The 20,642-nt window shown below is 36.1% G+C and overlaps 1 protein-coding gene across 4 annotated transcripts in view; it reads right to left on the bottom strand.

Moving 5' to 3' along the window:
• trps1 (trichorhinophalangeal syndrome I) overlaps positions 1-3,409 on the bottom strand; it is a 102,222-nt gene extending 98,813 nt beyond the window's left edge. For 2 of the 4 annotated variants that reach the window (XM_060897550.1, XM_060897549.1), the window contains exon 1: positions 2,792-3,077. The gene's annotated coding sequence lies outside the window, so the exon portion shown is untranslated. Of the gene's footprint in view, positions 1-1,370; positions 1,649-2,791; positions 3,078-3,112 lie in introns of those variants that run through there. The other 2 variants (XM_060897552.1, XM_060897551.1) reach the window with 2 other exon arrangements.
• Positions 3,410-20,642: the final 17,233 nt, after the last annotated feature.

The following is a 20,642-nucleotide window of genomic DNA, read 5'->3' as shown; positions in this document are numbered from 1 at the left end:
AAGACATTTACCGAAAATCAAGTTTCCGTTATCTGCTATCTGAGTATCCTAACCACAGCACACAGGGGTTTAAACAATCACAGAGAGAGAGAGAAAAAAAGATGTGCTAAAAAAAAGCATCAATGATTCATTCGGAAGTTACACCACTAATTTTTAGAAATAACTTATTGTAGTTGTTTCTGTTTGCCGACCGCTGAGAAACAGTGCATTTAAAACCCTGAAGTATATTTACACACAATATTTAGGAAGGATTGAGAAATATATATTTATTTCCTATCAAGACCGCATTTTAATCATGCAAGTTGAAATATTGGTGCTTGTTTAGTACTTTATCAGCATCTGTAGTTTCTTTGTGTGTAAATCTTTTTAATTGCAGATTAGAAACACAAATACACAAACGAAAATTATGTTAATTATTAAAAGGCATAATACATAACAACCACTTACAAATCCATTCATGCAGAGACAAGAAAACACTGGATTAATGAGATTAATCTGTGTTTTCTCTATCACTGTCAAGACCAAAACTTAATAGGCCAATTGTACCTATTTCTCAAAAAAAAAAAAAAAAAAAAAAAAAACCTTGAACGCTTCTTTCTCTCAACAGGCTTCTCATTCAGCAGCACACACACATGAATCTGCAGGGAACAGACAAGAGTGTGAGGCTCATCTTGCTGTGATAAGAATCCAGTCCAAAAAAGAAGTTGTGCAAACTCAAAAGCCGTGTAGAACAAATGCAAGCCCCCCCGCTGGTGCTTTCTCCAAACGCCGAGGCCCAAATTCATCTGTCAGCCGTAAAGTTCTCGCTATACAGCGCTGATCTATTGCATCCCGCCCAAAGGGCTCACAGATGCGCACCCATTTACATTTGAAATCTACCTCGACCGTTTCAATCACTTCAAACACTTCTTATCAGACAACTCACACAAATCTTTTTCTTCTCTTCTTTCAAAAGGCAAGTCAGCACGATGAACAGATCTCAGCGCAGGCAGCCAATCATTAAGGACAAAATATCAACAATAGGTTATTCGAAAAGACAAACTTTAAGAGGAATATATATATATATATATATATATATATATATATATATATATATATATATATATATATATATATATATACACATTATATATATATATATATATATATATATATATATATATATATATATATATATATATATATATATATATACACACATATATAAATAAATAAACAATAGAACTAAGAGAATGAAAAGTAGTCTCAGGGCAATAACACTTCACCAGCTGAACTAGCAAAAAAGTATAAAAGAAAAAGAATTAGTGTAAGATTCACAACACACACACAGGTTATGTGAAGCTGGCACAGCTGTGACTACAGAACAATACCGATGACACAGCAGAGGATCCTCTCTGACGCTATCTGAAACTTTTGTTTACAGTTGTGAGTCTCTCTGCTCCTCTCTGAATGATGAGCGTCGTTGCTTTTCACAGGCCTTTGTCATTAAGAAACTTTCACTGACAAGAAAGCAGCCTCGCAGCAGGCCGAAGGCGCATCATTTCCAGACCGCCTCAGAGTGGCTGCTGTCTCGGCTTACAGGAAACAGCCCGAGACGTCTACTGGAAGCAGCCTGGGAATTTTGTGTCATGACAATCAGATGTGGGTTCTGATTTAAAGTAAAAATAAAAAAAAAAAAAAAAAAAAAAAAAAAAGGCGTGTGATTTTTTATTCCAGTTTAAAGTAAAACACTAGATTTCCCTTACACACTTTACCAATAATGATGGTGTGTATTTAAAGGCAGTAAAAAAAAAAAAAAAAAGAAAACAATGAAAGACCACTTCAAGAAAAGTTACAGCAAAAGCAAATGTAACTTTGTCTCCTGTGTGTAGTTACATATGTAGTTACTATAAATTAGGTGAAAATATAGTAGATGTGAAAAATCCTGAAGGTGTCAACAAATTAGCTTTTAGCTCTGAAGCTCTCTCTTTTCTAAAACACTTGAAGTTACTTTAGGATCAAATCCTGATGGTCCCAGTTTGTGAACAGCACAACAGTGCCCCAAAGTATAAGGGAAGCTTTATAAAAAAAAAAAACCACAACCGACATAAAACTCAAATCGTGTATTTACAAGTGTGACATTTGTACAGTTTTATTTTCAAACTTCTAGAAACTTCTCCATCTCAAGCTGAAAGAATCCTACAACAGTGAATTACAAGAAAACTTTAGTCACTAACGGTAACCCAAACAAAAAAAACAGAAAAACCTCAGTAAAATAATAATACTAATAAAGTTTAAAAGTATTTCATTTTAAAAGTAGTTTAGTAATAAACAAAACAAAAAAACAAAGCTGTCTCTTCACAGCAGGGTAAATGGTCTCGAGCCTCGAAGCTCGCGCACGTTGCCATGCCTACGCGCTTTCTTATCTTACATCAGTTACGGAAAGTTTCTCAAGTTGGGCGCTAAGCGTTAAAGAGCGTTAAACGCATCGTTTACACACCAAAAACATCCCCAAAGCCGACTTTACCGACTTAATAAGCATCTTACAAGTATCCTGTCCGTTTCCCTTCGACACAATAAGCAGCCCAGAGGCGTCCATGCTGCGGTGCACAAACTAGCACATCACACTCAGGGAAATGTTCACAAATAAAGCACAAAATACTTATAACAAAGCAACGCGACACCGATTAAATACCTCCGCGTGTTGTTAACCCTCGTGTTACGTGTTAAACAAACGCCGGAAAGACGTCAAACGGACTCATTTTGGTGCGTAAAGAAAAATAACGAGAAGGAAAGAAGGAGTCAAACCTACTGGAGCTCGTGCTGTTTTCGTCCTCGTGCCTGAACGTGACCCTGCTGCTGCTCGTGCTGCTGCTGCTGCTGCCGGAGCCGCTCGTGCTGCAATATCTCACGCGTTTAGACCCGATAAAACAACAGCCCCCCAGAAAACAACCCGAATCTGCCTCTTTCCTGCGTGTCGCTGCAAAGTAACACGCCACCGAAATCCCATTAGTCCTCCTTCTGACCATTACATAACATTCGCGATGAAAAGGAGCGACTGCGAGCGCGCGTGCCGCGGCTTCGGTGCTGTGCGCGAGACGCTCATTGATTCTCTTATAAACATCATCCTTACCTGTTGATTTAAAAATGCATTTGCCTTTTTTTGTGCTCTGAAAAGACGGTGGCCCTTTCTGGCGTAAACCGTGAACCGCCCTTTTGTGTTTGTTTGTTGATCTCGGGGAATATGTCTTTGTTTTTTTTCTGTTTGTAGGGATATAAAGATAAAGACTTGATCCTGTGCAACTGAAAATCAGTGTGAATGTGTTTATTATTAATATTATTAGTCTTTAAAACGTCTGGCTTTTAAAAAAAATAACGCTGGTCTGATTGCAGTGATCTCGGTTCTTTATCAGAAACGTTATCGCATGTCAGGACCTCAGACTCCGAGCATTACGTCACTTTCAAGACACCAAACACTATTAATATCAAGAAGCAGTGGCGAAGGGAAGCGCCACCCCAGAGCGCGCGCTCTTAAAGGGCCAGACACACCGTTTCACCTCCAGCACTGTGCAGTGCTTCATTCATGATGAGTACAAGCAAAAAAAAATCTATATATACAGTTAAACATCTAAATGCGTAACTTTCCTTTTTTTATGTGATTAAATCTACTTAATCTATGAATTATGAATTATTTTGATGTTTTTGATATAGCATGTGAATATGAAAGGAAGATAGCAGCTCCAGCAGACTTGCTTTGTTATTTTGTTGATCTAGTAGATAGTAGGGTCCTGTCTCTGGGTTTAAACCACAATCAACAATTATTAACACACACACACACACACACAGAGAGAGAGAGAGAGAGAGAGAGAGAGAGAGAGAGAGAGAGAGAGAGAGAGAGAGAGAGAGAAACGTTGGTCTTCTATTGATTTATGAAATAATGCAATGGATTACCATAACCTCAGTAACCAAAGGGAATCCTTATGATTTTTGTTATTTTATTTTATTTATTTATTTATTTATTTCAAGTTTTTAGATAACTTTTTTCTTATTTATTTCTTGTGGGGGAAGAAAGTTTGACAACCCCATCTTTAGAGAGAGAGAGAGAGAGAGAGAGAGAGAGAGAGAGAGAGAGAGAGAGAGAGAGAGAGAGAGAGAGAGAAAGGGAGAAAGACAGAGAGAGGGAGAAAGACAGAAAGAGAGAGCGAGAAAGACAGAGAGAGAGAAAGAGAGAGAGAGATACAGAGAGAGGGGAAGAAAGAGAGATAGATAGAGAGAGAGAGAGAGAGAGAGAGAGAGAGAGACAGACATAAAGAGAGAGAGAGTGTGTGTGTGTGTGTGTGTGTATATTCACAGTTTATTATTATTTATTATTTATTTACAGTTTATTATTACAATTCCCTAGACATTCTAGGACGACATTTCAAGTTGTAAACACTCTTGCAACATGTGGTACAATTTCTCATAGTGCAACATTGCTTCAAATTTAACTAATTACATACGCATCCAGCTTGATGTAAAAATCATACATACCAGAGCAAAACCTATTTAGGTGTGATTTTAGTAAAATCTGACCCCCACTCCTTCACATTTACTCTCTATAATGTGCTCTCTGCATCAGACTGCTGCTAAATCATAATTATACAACATAATTAAACCGTTTAAAAAAGATAGATTAAACCAATGTAATCTATAAATCCAATTATCAATTATAAACATTGCCCAAATATAAAATGCTGTCAGAAACTTTACATTAAAATTTGCTAGTTAAAAGTTCATGCAAGTCTACTATTAATACGTACTTTAAATTGTTGACCAGACCCCAACATCAATCCAACTAAAATCATTCCAACTATGCACAAGAACACCTGATACAACTCATTAGCTATTTGTGGACAGACAGCAATTCATTACACAATTGGGATCAGGTGCAGCTCCTGCTGGGTTGGAATGAAAACCCACAACCACAGATGCAGTTTTTAGACAGGACCGGACCTCAGTAATACCTACCGGACTTCGTACCATATTTTTACAGTGGACATACACACGACATATTCTGCTCTTTTATTAGTACATGAAAAAGATCTTTACCAAAACAACCATTAATACAGACTGAATTAACATACAAATGTTTAAAATTGTAAAATCTAAAAACTGTAAACATTAAGATGGCTAAATAGTACAACATGAATCCTATTTACTTTTTCTCATAATGTATTTTCTACACACAAAACTTCCCACAACGAACATGCAGAAGCAAAATAATATATAGAAATAATTTATTATGGCATGAAACCTACAGTATTATCAGATTTGGGATCAGAATAACAGTGGGTTTTAATAATACATATGAAGACATAAGGCCCTTTCTATATTTTCTTTGAATAAATACCCACACTGAGATGTAACACTTCTGAAAATTCTGAAAATACATCTGCTTTTTCACTCTCCACAAATGACTCATTCTGTGTACTTGGGTACTTCAAAATAATTCTCTGTGATTGGAAAAAAGATAATAAATGGTGCGTATTGAGAATGTTTTTTTTCAACTGTTCCAGTGAGAATATACACTTTTTTACGGTATCCAGAAGTCTGAGACTTCACTGAAAATCTGTTTTTTTATTTATTAATTTTAGCCTAGAAATAAAAAAGTTTTAGAAATGTGCAAACCTTTTTTAAAATGAAAGGTGCAGCCTCTTGTAATTGATGTTGCACATAAAATATACAATGGATATATATATATATATATATATATATATATATATATATATATATATATATATATTATTATTATTATTATTATTATTATTATTATTGTTGTTGTTGTTGTTGTTGTTGTTGGTGGTGGTGGTGGTGGTGGTGGTGTTTTATTATTATTATTTTTTTAAACATTATGCTTTTCTCCCAAAAATATTCAAGTACTATGAGGCAAGTTAGAGAGAAACCTTAAGAGTGACATCAAAGCTGTTTACCTCACTTAGAGATATAATGCCATAGGGTTTCGGTCACTGAAATATTGTTAGTTTACTAGCTATTTGTATTTAATTATCACTTTCAATTTAATCTAATTTGTGATATTAATCATGTCATGTCTGTTGTCCAAAAAGTCTGATTTTCTTGGAGACTTATCCATCTAATGACACACGTGTTCAGAAGATACTCTGATAAAACATGGAGCATCAGATTTTGTACAAAACTGTTGAGTCTCTGTCAGCTCTCAAGTCATTAAAGCAAAAGAAGGAAACATAGAATATACTAAGAAATTCTAAACTTCATATAAATAGTAAAAATAGATTCTATATTTCATTCACGTTGTTGCTGATTGTATTGTTTTTAATGAGAAATCGTGCTTTTAGGCTTCTGCTGTGTGTGTGTATACATATATATATATATATATATTAGGCACGTGTGTGTGTATACATATATATATATATATATATATATATATATATATATATATATATATATATATATATATATATATATATATATATAGCATGTGTTTGTTCTTTCTGGTCAGTAAAGAGAATCCATTCCCCTGTCGGCTGATTTCCTAATGATGTTTAAGCGCACAGAATGTTTGTACAGACCCTGATATTTCACCCAGATATTTCTACCTACTGACTGGCATTTTGAACCCCACTGAAAAACAGCACCTGTTTGACTATTTTGCAGAGAAAGTTTTCATGAATAAATTTTGAAGGAACACTGGAGATACGTGTATATATATATATATATTCCTGAAGTTTTTTTAAAGCTTCTGCTTTTTCCCCAGATAATCTCTAAGTACTATGAGGCAGGCTAGACAGAAACCCTAGGAGTGAAATCAAAGCTGTTTATCTCGCTTAGAGATATCATGCCATAGGGTGGCCGTCACTGAAATATTTTTAGTTTGGGTAGCAATACCCTGCAAGACACATAGCAAGCTGTGAGTGCTGGTTTTACCACCGTCACCTATCTGAGCTCGGTACTGTTTCAGTATTGCCTTTCGTCTATCTGTGTTAACGGCCAGACACATCATGTGGTCATATTTAGAACTCCCTCTGGGAAGGTGACTGCTCTCGATTGAGCTTTTCATTCCTTCACACTGAACACTTACTCTAATCAGACATAAAGCCATCATAGCTCCTAGATCAAGTATTAATTAAACACTTAATAAGTAATAGCATACATCTGAATTCAAACACTATCATGATATTTTTTGTAGTACCATTTTATTTTAAACAAACTAGATAGATAGATAGATAGATAGATAGATAGATAGATAGATAGATAGATAGATAGCTGGATAGATAGATAGATAGATAGATAGATAGATAGATAGATAGATAGATAGATAGATAGATAGATAGATTTTGGTTTATTTATTATTAAATCATTAATTAATTATTCTCTACAGTACAAAACACTACAGTGAAATAAAAGGAAAAGCGTTCCTGAAGGCTTTTACATTGAAATGCCACATATTTCCATATAAAGAACCTTTGAAGGAAGGATTGATATAATATAATATAATATAATATAATATAATATAATATAATATAATATAATATAATATAATATAATATAATATATATACAGTATACATGCACTTGCTCTTCATGTGCAAGTGAAATCAAAGAAACTGCAGAACAGGCCTTAGTAGTAGTATTGAATGTGAAATTCAGCAGTCCTGTTTTTTTTTCTTTAAGATTTGGGCATCAGCCAGACCTCTAAATCTGTTACCCACCAGACCACGCACCCCATCTTTCCTGCTTGGCTGCATAATGAGTGCTGTTTTTATGGAGAAATAAAGGACTGAAGTGGTCTTTTTTTTTAAAAAAAAAAAAAAGCTTTAGGCTAGTCATTTCAACATTGATAAAATCAGTGGAAAATAGAGTAGAGAAAATGATGAACTGTGCAAAAAAAAAAAAAGAATTTGATTAAAGCCCTGTACAAATTGAACTCGGGTCCGTGAAGAGTCTTCATTTGAGCTTGGAATTTAGAGAAGCTTGATAAAAGGCTCCCAGCCTGATGCTTAACCAGTGATCATAACGAGGAAATCTGGGATCTTTTATAAATTTCCTTAAGTATGTCTAAACAAAAGCAAACCTAATTCTGACAAGCAGAAACAGAGAGAAATAGCCTACAGGTAAGAGAGAGAGAGAGAGAGAGAGAGAGAGAGAGAGAGAGAGAGAGAGAGAGAGAGAGAGAGAGAGTTATGTAAAAAAAACACTTTCTCTCTTGGATTAATATATCGCCATTTTGTGAAATTGGATATTCAGAACAAATTGATTCATAAATCCATAAATGAGCAGCTTTTAATGTCTGCATCAACCATTCATCCATGTGGTTTAAATGGAATTTACAGAAAAAAAAAAAGAATGGAACAACTATGAAACTCTGTGAAGCAAGGTAAGTGAATTAGTATACAAAGGCAATGCTAGTCATTTGTATATCATGTTATTCAGGTACATTTCTTCTAGACAAGGTAAATTAGTTTTTAAATTGGAAAATAAACAAATGATATTACATAAATGATTGGGCTTCACTGCTCTATGGGTCAAGTGGAAACTCATGTTTTTTTTTCAGGACAACACGTCAGCTTTTTCCTTCTTAAACTGTGCTATAGATAATGCTTTCGAGGACAAAAAAACAGAGGCACAGAAAAAAGTAGGCAATAATCAGCATGAAGTAAACGAGTAAAGGAGAACGAAATGCGGAATAGAGAGATTTTTGAGACTTGGAGTTCCATTAACTTCTCATTTGTTTACTTTTCAAAGATAAACAAAAAGTAAAAGATTAGGATTTTTTTTTCAATACATTTTTAGATCCTGGTCAGTTGTACAGGACTGCAAGTCAAACAATTTAAGGTGTTTGTAGTAATGATCAACCTGTGTGGAATTTTAACCAACTGATTTAATGTCTTGTGCATTCAAGGACAGAAATCCAGAACATTCTAATATGATTTCAGCAGGCCTACTGAAAAGGACAGAAACCTCTGGAAAAGGTCAAAAACACACTTTGAATTATTCAAATTGATCCAAGAGCAATTTACACTGTAGGGTGCTGAACATTAGGTACTGCCAAGACTCCACGGTCTTGTCAACACCCTAAAGCATTTATCTCCTTGTTTGAAAAAGCAAAACAAAAAAAACATCAGTTAAAATCAGAAATAAGAGACATCTACAAATGATGATTTGTGCATATGATTTCTGCATGTACTTCTGTACGTTCTCTTTATTATTTTCTTAATGAGATTGTGGATCTAAATCTAAAACAGCTCTACTCACTTGGTGTATTTTGTATTATTCTGCTAGTCCGCCTTCTCTAAATGTTGTCCTCATATAACACCAGGTGACTGTAACTGAGGGATGGGCACTTAAAAAGCTCTCCACAGCACTTAATCATAGCATGAAGGAACTCTTGGATGTGTTGCTCTTTCCTTCATTCTGTCTCTCTGAAATATACACAGACACCATGCAAAGGGTCAAGAAATTCCATATACATTATATCATTTAACCAGACATCTTTGGAACAGCTCGCGAAGAGAGCCAGACAGAACCAAAGGACATCTCTTTCCATATTTGAATGATAAAGCTAGGTTTCCTATCCTGAAGATGCTTTTAAAGCCAGAAGCGTGAGATGGTATGACTTTAACAAGTGTCTAAATTTGGGCAAGCAACAACAAAAGTTTAGAATATCACCAGTACAAAGCATCTGCTTTGGATATTTCTGCCTGGATACATTTAAAAAAAATCAAATTCTTGTGTCTCACCATCTGCCCTTTTTTTTGCCCATCTCTGTCTTTAGAAATTCCCCAGTCCTGCCAGAATCCTGTGGTATCACATTCCACAAAGACCTGGTCCCAATTCTGGGAGCACTCGGGTCTAGTCTCTATGTCTACTTGTGCTCTTGTGCGATGCCCATTACAGAGAATCATCTCATCTTATCCTTTCTGATAGTTAATTTTTTTTTTTACCGGTGGTGCAATAAAAAGTTTTAAGTCAGACATTTTGTGTGAAGAAACTCTACCTTTATTTTTCTCTCTACTACTAAACGCACTTGATATAGAATATGTTCCTGAAGACTTCCAAAAATATGTCAAATACATATTCAGTGCTGGTATTTAGTCGTCCTGTTTATGGGCGGAGATTGATTTGATGTAGAATATAGTACTATACAACACACACACACACACACACACACACACACACACACACACACACACACATTTTGCAGAGTACAGTCTGGTAATAAAATATTCATATATTTTTTACTATTCGATCGTCTTCCCCCAAGCTGATGTTAAAACCTGAAACCTTGCTATGACCATCTCTTATTGCCTACTGTGGTGGAAATTCATCAGCAAAATCAGAAATCACCGCCGACACATGGGATGTGCACAATATCAAAGCAGATCTTGATTTGCATACAGTATAACGCTCCTTGAAGAAGAAGGTCCATCCAACATGTAGCAAAATAAAGCAAACACCAACTGAATTTTTTTCCCAGATCGATCCAATTCGAGGCTGTTATCCTCGTGTTATCATATGCATGACTGGATTTTTGTTTCATTTACAGCCTTTAGCAAACTTTTTTTTTATCCAGAGCCACTTGCAGAAGTGCTTTTGCTAGTCTTGTAGGTCAGGAAATAAGAATAGCATTAAGCTAAATCTTCAGAACGGTTTAGTGCTGTTTTTGGAGGGGTTTATGTTGATGAAGAGCAAAGTAATAAATGTAATCAATCAGCCTAGCGTGCTTCTGTGACTAGCAGGTGTGTTTAATTATTAAAACCTGCACACGTTATCTCATTATGTGACTTAAAATGCATATATTTTATCTATTTATGTAGTATTTCTTCAAGTAATCCCTATATATACACTATTCCTTTACCAGAAATATTCTGGATGCTCAGATAAACAGACCACAATGAATAGGAGATATAAACTGCACAATTCTACATACTCCTGAGCTATGACATGTGATTGATGCACAACCAGTGAAGTACCATACAGTATGTATCTAAAATATCTCATAAGAGCTGCCAGAGGTGTGATTCCCACACAGATTTACATCGCCGCTTTCTGCTCTTTACTTGCTTTCAGATATCGATCAGACAGGGAATATCAGACCTGAGGTTTCATCACTATGATATGCTGTATTTTTTTTCACAGACCACATTATTCACATCATCCCCAACACCCCACTCCAGATTACTCAAATTTCGACTTATATTGTATATGTTTATTATATAGAGTCCATTTATACACATTGTAGCGAATACTTCAGAAGAAATGAAGGTGAAGTATAAGTTTATGTGTCCAGTATGTCTTGATATTCCTCCAGTGAGAAGCTGCCATACGGTTAGGATTATAAATATCATGCGACGTTATTTTGTGTGCTTAAAAATGAAAGCAGATCAACGAATCTTTTATCTTTTAACATGGCAATGATGGAGGCATGCTGAGATAAAATATGGACACACACAGAAACTCACGTTCATGAATCTCACACCCCACACCTATGTTTATTATATTTATGCAAGAAGTGCACAATATATTATGAAATATTGCTATGGTGATATAATGGCAGATGGTTTAGTCAAGGGATCTGTTTGTTTCTGTTTCTTTATATAGCACTATATTGTACTTTTGAAATCAACCAGAAAGAAAGAAAGAAAGAAAGAAAGAAAGAAAGAAAGAAAGAGCATTGATCATGAGAGCCGAGGTACTATACAGAGTGGTTCAGTCAAGGACAGTCATGGTTGCTTAGCATTTGGCTAGTTCCCAAGTACAATAAAGCAGCACAGTTGTATTTGTTGCACTATTAAATCACTACGCTTGACTGCAGCTCTAACATATGGGGCAAAGCACCACAATAAATAGCATCCTATTAAAATTTTTGACATGTGGAATACACATATATTTCTTTCTATGCATCCATTTTCAATCACTGAGACTAAATGTTATCAGGCGTAAGCAGGCACCAAATGCGAAGGCGAATTGGTATCACGTCTGAAATCTGATCATAGTCATGATTGTCACATGGAAAAAACAGCCAGAATACATTATGTTATTATGCGTTATTACAAAAGCAAACAACATAACAGCATCTAGCATGTTGGCATTACAGTGCATTCCTGAATCCTGATTTTTAACAATCGACTTAAGGTCTGACTCACATACTTCAATCTATTATTCTAGACTTTTTTCCACTTGTGTTGGTGTGTCTGTGATTGATTGTGACACAAATAGAAACCAGAGAATGGAAAACAGGTCAGGTGGACATACGGAGAGACAGACAGAGAAACGGAGTGTGTTCTTAAGTACCGCCACATCAGAAGAGAATTCAATGGAGAGTCTCTCACATGCTCAAAAAAGGCCATTGCCATTAGTATCAACATCCCATGTGCGCTGAATACTTTCTGGTGTAGGTCATTATAGTGCATCAGGCAGGAGAATCTAACCGGTGGCGGAGGCACACGTTCGTGCTAATGCAGAAAATATGCTCAGAGCTGCCTGCAGCACAGCAGGGACAGGGAGAAGCTTAAGTAACTGCCAGGCCAACTCTCCAGGCAAAGCAGACAGTAACAGAATTATGGAGGGGTTCCAGGACAACTGATATGCCCCCTGATAGTTCTATCCGTTATGGGCGTCTTCTCGTACTGAATGCTCTACATCACAGGCAGAGAGAAAGAGAAAAAGAGGAAGAGGGAGAGAGAACGTTCCCTTAGATCAAAAGGGCTATTCTACAATTTCTGTGACGTCTTACAGATAAAAATGTTTTAAATCAATTTTCAACATTGAATATAAAATACAGGCCTTTAACCATTCAAAAGTGTGTTAATCCATAACAATATCTCTGTTTTCAGGTTTCTTTGCTTGGCATATTGCTCTGTGTATGAGGATTGAAATGAACAGGAGTTTATTTAGTGTACATTTATAAAATGTGCTTAACAAGCGTTCCTGCTAAATGGCACGAGGACATTAAAACAAAATACGTTCAGCCTATAATCTGGGTAACTTTTAAACGGTAGTACTTTTAAAGACCCTGTGACAAAAAAAAAAAAGGAAAGGAAAGATTTGAAAGAAATTTCTTTTTTGAATGACCCACAGGAAAATCAGATGATGTAACTTCCTGTTGAATTATGGAATGTTCCATGTGTTTTACACATGTGAAGGTTGTAGTGCACTAAATTTTTAAGTGTTAAACGGATTCACAAGAATGCAAAAGTACGATTATTACATAAGTAATACATAAGTATTGTAATGATTATATTTCTCGATGAAAAAAAATCATAAACGTATAAAAGTATAAAATATTAATCTAAACACATAAATGATAAAGTTTAGATATATTAGACTTAGGATTAATTGGACTTTATTGGAACATTTTGTAGCTACAAGATAGAATACAAAAACACTGACATCACGACCGGAATTAACCAGTAAAAGAAGAAAGAACGATTTATATTAAATTTATTTAGAGTTAAAAATGCAATTATGATATTTCTTAGTAATTAGGCAGTGATTGAAATAACTAGCTAAATAACACTGAACTGTTCGATTTACCCTGATAGGTACAGCTTTACCAAATCTGGATATTGCACATTGAAGGTTGTCGTTGTCCAACCACATCAAGGTTATTCAGGTTATGTTCTGAGATGTCTTCTTGCTCACCACAGCTGTGCAGAGTAATTGTGTGATTGCTCTCATTGACACGGTAGTTCAGCCTGTAGAACTGATGCTCAGTGGATATGTTTTGTACAGCTGAGGTCATATGTTCACATAAAGAATCTGAAAAATGTTAATGATGCTTTGAGATGCTGAAAATTGCAGTTTGTTTTTATTTCGCTTTGCCCTGAATAATGTATTTTACATAACAGATGTATACATATAGTCCACAAAACACAATAATAACTGAATTGCTACAAATGAACCGGTTCAAAAGTTTATACAGGAATAATTCTTAATACTGAGTGTTGTTACTGAGTGTTGGATGATCAACAACTATTTTTATGTTAAGTTGTTCCTGAGTTCATTGTTTGCCCTGAGCACTTAAACTGCCCACTGTTCTTTAGAAAAACCCTTTTCTAGGTCCTGCACATTCTTGCAATGCATCTTTTCACCCCGAGGCCATGTGAGGAACTAATGCACTATTACACCATTACAAAAGGTGCAAACATTAACGTATAAACTTTTGAATGGGATGGTGGTTGTAAATGTAAATCATCATATTCATATCATATCAGTCATACACATATACTGACATCTGAATCCATAGACTATATTCATATATTTTCAATATATTGTTCAATTCTATTTTTATTGTAATCCTATTGTTATTCTATTTCATCATATTTTCATGATATGGACAGTCAGGGAAAAAAAGCATTTCACTGCATGTCATACTGTGTGTGACAGTAAATTAGAATTGTTTTCATTATTAATTCCTGCACTTTAGAAGCACATAAAATATATACGGGATTCACAGAAGACAAAATATTAGTTTATTGTGTGTACATACTGATATCAGGTATCAAGGTAAACTTCAGGCTAAATCACTCGAATGTCTTTCATTCATTTGACTGGTTCAGGTCTGTGTGTGTGTGTGTGTGTGTGTGTGTGTGTGTGTGTGTGTCTGTGTGTTGAACAATGTACTATATGAAGTGAAAAATGTCTCTGATCATCGTCCATGTATCAGTCCAGCAGAAGTTATCTGACAGACTGGAACTACATTGTGATTGGTTGTGATCATGACTAATAACACTTTAATAATGAAATACTAGCCAAGAAAAAGTGGTTACTGTAGACGATAATGAATAATAAATGTAACAATTTGCTTTGCCAGGCGTTTGATTTTCTGCTACTGGACCGGTACAGAGATTTAACTCAGCCTTCAGCGGTTACTCAATACTCTTTGCATGTATTTCTCTCTTTCTCTCTCCTGAATACTTACCTTTAAAGGTGTGTACGTCATTCCCATGGAAGGATACTTTATGACTTTCTTTTTATTTTGCTGTATTTCTGCATCATATATTTGATGCTTTGTTGGCAGCCCACATTTCTGAGAAGGATCTGGGCTCTATGAGACATGGAGCATGCACTATTTTGTGACTTGTGGGAGTGGATAATTGAAGATTGCGTCTGTGAAAGACTGCATAATACCTGATTTCACACTCACCTCTCTGGAGTGTGTTACATAAGCATATTCTTTGCTGCTTGAAGAGTCGTTTTCACATCATTAGAGAATTTTAGTGTTTTGAAGTGAGCTGGCTGCAGATAACAACTGCAGAGGCACCACTGGGTCTTGAGATCTGAGGCGGTGGAGTTTTTATTAGCTGATCCTGAAGTAACAGATTGATTACATTTTAATATAACAAATTTTAAGTCAGATTCAACAACAGCAATTGCATTAAGGGTATCTACAGAATCCACTTGGAAAATATTTAAGATGAAAAATACATTTTCAAAATCTTTGTACAATAAGATAAAGGTTTTTTTTTTCATGGTTGTTGACTGAAGCTCTTCGAGAGTGTTAAAGATACCAGATGGAGGGGTCAGATTTCGAATGTGCTATTATCACACATAAATGGTCTGCCATTGCTGAACTGACACATAACAACCGTGAAACAGAGAGAGGGAGAGAGAGAGAGAGAGAGAGAGAGAGAGAGAGAGAGAGAGAAAGAAATAGAGAGAGAGAGCGAGAGAGACAGAGACAGAAAGAGAGAGAGCGACAGAAAGAAATAGAGAGAGAGACAGAGAGAGACAGAAAGAGAGAGAGAGCGACAGAAAGAAATAGAGAGAGAGAGAGAGAGAGAGAGAGAGAGAGAGAGAGAGAGAGAGAGAGACTCACATAAAGCCTTTCTACAACATAAAGCATCACACAAAAGTTAAATCAATGGCTGCTATAATCCGGTACTTAAAGGTCATTTTAAAATATATTCAGTATGTGTGAATTTGTCACATAATCCAACAATGTGGTTATAGTAACATACTGTATGGCCACATCTGTACATCCTGCAGCCATAACAAGCAGAACAATACTTTTCAGAATCATCAACAGCTGCCATATTTTATTATCTTCAAGTTTCTTGTTTCCATTCATAAAAGCTCCACCTGTAACAAACACCAGCTTTCTTCCTCTTAATATTTTGGTGAATTTGATATAATAACTTGTTTATATGTTACTTTGACATTTCATTTGTTGCGAAACTGCTCAATTCAGCTTGTGCCAATTAAATCAGAATCCTCTCAAATAACACAAAATGTCTGAGGGTGCTTAACCTTATTTATCAGTACGCTGGTGTTCATTGTGTAGCTGGAATAAAAATCGACTTATCTGACTTTTTCAATTAGTACAAACAAATTCATTTATATCTTTCAGTGTGAGACGTGTGTTTTTCCCTCTGTTGGATAACCTTACACAGAATTTTAGTGGTTGAAGATGACGCAGATTTTAGATCTTTATTAACAAGTGCTTGGGGCATCTGATGGAGCAGAAATGGCATTTCTTTAAAATTCTTTAAAATATAAACATTTGTGTGGAAGAAAAAAAAACCTCCACTTGGCTAGGCATAAACAGAAATACTTAGAAATAGCTACAAATTTTTAAAGCCCCAAGTGTCTACTTTCATATGAGCTTCATATTAACCACCACTGTGGAACATGGACACAACAAAACAAGTGCAAATTCAGTTTTTTGGCCTCTGGTAAAAAAGTTAATACAGCATGCAAAGAGAGAAGAATGAGTTTTGTCTGCTCTAGAATAAAGTCCATGGTCTGTTTGAACCAATACTGCATCCACATCCTAACTATAGTCATGTGTTTCAACTTATTTTATGACCCTGACTATGTATGAGCTCTCTCCAATGCAACATTGACAAAAGTATGAGCCATTAAAGTGTTTAACCTGACAACTGAAAAGGTTCCAGGATTGTCAACATGCACACAGATTACATTTACCTTGAGGAACTCTATCATTTCTTTCTTGTCATTATCTTTCACTGATTATATTTCCAGCCTTTCATTTCTGTGAGAATGGGCTCTAGAAGAGTAAACAGGAGAGATATTTATACCTGTGCATTCTTTTCACAGTGCATGATGCAATATATTTTCTACAGTACAAAGAATGGCCAGGTAAAGAGATGCTGGTGTAGATCACAATGTGACGAGAGATGTCTGACAACAACATAATGTCCCTTACAGCTTTGTGTAATTTAAAATCAACATGATGCGATCATTTCCAGATTAGAAAGAATCATTTTGTTTGAAGTGTGAGTCATCTGCATGAATCATTATTGCACACTGCACTTAAACCCAGGTCTTTTTTTCATCCTGAAACGTTCTTCTGCTTAGGGTTAAAAGCGCTTCCTCCTAGGTTGAAGTCCTAGGTTGACTCATAATTTAGAAGCAGGGTTAGCGTTGCTTTTCATCCAGGGTTATGAAGTCCTACTCTGAAGCTTTTGCTGTGTTATCCCTGCATTACTGTGTCAAACGTCTTCAGTGTGAAATGTACAGTTAAGTGTTAAATGTTAGAACTTTGACACCCAATCAAAAATGGAACAGCGTTCCGTGTTCAAGGCAAAACACTGAGCATCACGTAAGTGTGCACTGTAACAGGGGAAAAATATGTGACGATGAAAAATTAGCGGAAGTTGAATATCAGTGAATGGCTATCAACTACATGACTAAATTAAAAGGACAAAAGAGATGAGATAAGAAAACTGTGAAATATAGCAATGTCTGCTCTGAGGCAGAATGACAGACCTGTCCCTTTTTACTCTGTGATGCAAAAGCGCAAAAAAATGCGTTATATAAAGCAGTTGTACGCTGTATTTATTTCAACAATTATGCAAATAAGAACCTGGGCTTTTGGAATGTAGAGAGTGAAATGATGATAAATAGCCAGGATTTATTGTTAATTATGGGTACAGTATAAACAGTGTGAAATTTTAAACAAGATAACCCAGGATTCTGTTTCCCCACAGTTTACAATGACCCGGGGTTAATTAGTTCACGTGTGAAAAGCTCTATTGTGAGATTAGAGAATCATTAATGCTATCATGAAAACCCTTGAATATTAGAATCTCTTCTGAAAAAGTCTGCGTTTAAATACAGGGACTCCCAGATGATATGTAGGTAGATCCCCCTGATACTCCTCTAACTGTAGGGAAGAAAAAAAAAAACTATTTAAACATTAGGCTCATTCAAACATCAGACAGCCTTCAAACATGAGCTTCATTGACATCTCTTCACTCTCTGGCTTACTGATTGATTCATTCAGTCAGTTCTGATCTCAAGTCTTTTCATTACTTCATTGAATCATTTTGAAGCTTTTCCCATTGTCATCTGTACAGAACATATAAGAGCTCTTCCTTTCTGATGGTGATATAACAGCTCCAGGAGAACCGCAAATATTTTGACAGCTGCATCTGATTACAAACTGAATTGATTAGGGTAATGTCTGTACGTACAGGCAGATATGCACATACTCAATGATTAATTCGGAGAACCGCACTAAAGCTACCAAGGTTTTTGACATCTTTAGGCAGACTGACTGCTTTTACTGCGTTTGATCAAATAAAAATAAAAAAAAAAAAACATTTGTTAAACTGTCTCCTTACCTGATGCAATCTTTACAGGCAGACAGCAAAGGCAAGGTTGGAAAATAGCATAAATAAAAGTTTCATCTCCTTTTGGTAAAATATATTTATGTTTTGTTAAACCAGAGCTGGGGGCATGGTGGCTTAGTGGTTAGCACGTTCGCCTCAGGGTTGGGGGTTCGATTCCCACCTCTGCCTTGTGTGTGTGGAGTTTGCATTGTTCTCCCCGTGCATCGGGGGTTTCCTCCGGGTACTCTGGTTTCCTCCCCCGGTCCAAAGACATGCATGGTAGGTTGATTGGCATCTCTGGAAAATTGTCCGTAGTATGTGATTGTGTGAGAGTGTGTGTGCACTGCGATGGGTTGGCACTCCGTCCAGGGTGTATCCTGCCTTGATGCCCAATGATGCCTGAGATAGGCACAGGCTCCCCGTGACCCGAGGTAGTTCGGATAAGCGGTAGAAAATGAATGAATGAATGAAGGAATAAACCAGAGGTGTTGAAAACAAAAGAAGACAAAAAACCAATTTGTCATTTTTGGCTGTTTTCCAGAATTCAACCATAGTGACTTTCAGTAGGATTTACTGGGCCACCAGACACTAACAGTGCAGCCAGACATATTTTTGGATCAGAGCATTTGGATTAAAGCTGGACTTACAGGGTTCAACTGCCAAAGATTTAAGGATCAGAGAATCATGTGTGTTCATGGTTTCTTCAAAGTGATATAATATCATTCCTTCAGTCATTAAACTGGGTGCTAAGAGTCAGGATTATGTACGATGCGTGTGCAGATTATATGGAAAAAGTGTAACTCAAACAACCAAAACCGGGAAACAAGAACCATAAATGTAACCACCGACTGTAAAGCAAACCAGGCTGACTGTAAAGCAAATCTGTGGAACACACAACGACACAGACACGACAAGGACAAAAGCTTAACGATGAAACATTTAGGAAGCATGGATTAGGTGAAAAGGTGTGAATGCTCAGTGAGCCGTTTGACAAGGTAATTGTATGTCCTGGGGCTGATGGGTAATGTAGTCAAGATCTGATTGTGAGTAGAGCTGATGAATGAACCTCACATTCAAATCCACTTTTAAATAAAAAGCACAGCAGTGTGTGTCAGTAAATGTGTTTTATTTCTTGATACGTTCTTTTTAACACTTGAAATAAATAACCCTGGGTCATTTTAAACGTCAGGTACTGTAAATACAGTATAATCCTGGGTTATCTTGTTTCACGATTCACACTGCTCATACTTTACCCGGTGTGAACAATGAATCCTGGCTATTCATAATCTGACTTTCCTACACAGTAGACTTATAAATGCCGGCTTGATTTTATTATTTGCACATTTGTGCCGTGCTATTCGGTTTCCGATTGGTTGTCTGTCGCTAAGCGTCTAGACTAAAAGCACAGTGTGAAAAATCCTTAAGACAGACAGATTGGAGCTGCATAGATCTTGGCTATAAATTGTAATTATATATATGATAATATGTAATTACAGTATATTAAAACAAAGCACAAAGCCACAACATGCCACTGTTAAAGACTGTGGTTCACATAAAAGCAAGAAACATGTCGTTATTCTCTTCACATCAACTCCAATTTATCAGCACAATCACCTGAAACACTTCACGTCTTCACGTCTTCAAGCAAATGAGGATTACGTTTCCTGCTTTAATGAGCATCAAGTGTTTTGTATATGCATGTGCCAGAATCACAGTTTTTAAATTACACAAGGACAAGTTTCATATTCATTCATCTTCCGTAGCCATTTTATTTTAATTTAGACTTTAGGGTTGCCAGTCAACCCGTTGGCATGTTTTTCGGGAGGTGAGAGGAAACCAGAGAACCTGAAGGAAACCCACACATATACAGTGATAACGTGAACCTCTACGGTTAGAGTAACCTGAGCTCAGGACCGAACTGACAATCCTGGAGCTGTGAGATGGCAACTCTACCCACGACAACTTTATATTTTTTTGTATAAAATTGTTTCCCTGACTGAAAGCTCCATTATTTACACACTATGTAAATAAAAGACAGGGCCTGCCTTCACTCTGCAGACTGTGGGTAGTA

This window comes from Tachysurus vachellii, chromosome 21 (assembly GCF_030014155.1).
Source record: "Tachysurus vachellii isolate PV-2020 chromosome 21, HZAU_Pvac_v1, whole genome shotgun sequence".
NCBI lineage: Eukaryota > Metazoa > Chordata > Actinopteri > Siluriformes > Bagridae > Tachysurus > Tachysurus vachellii.
Note: the sequence above shows the minus strand (reverse complement) of the source record. Positions and strands in the feature narration are given on the sequence as shown.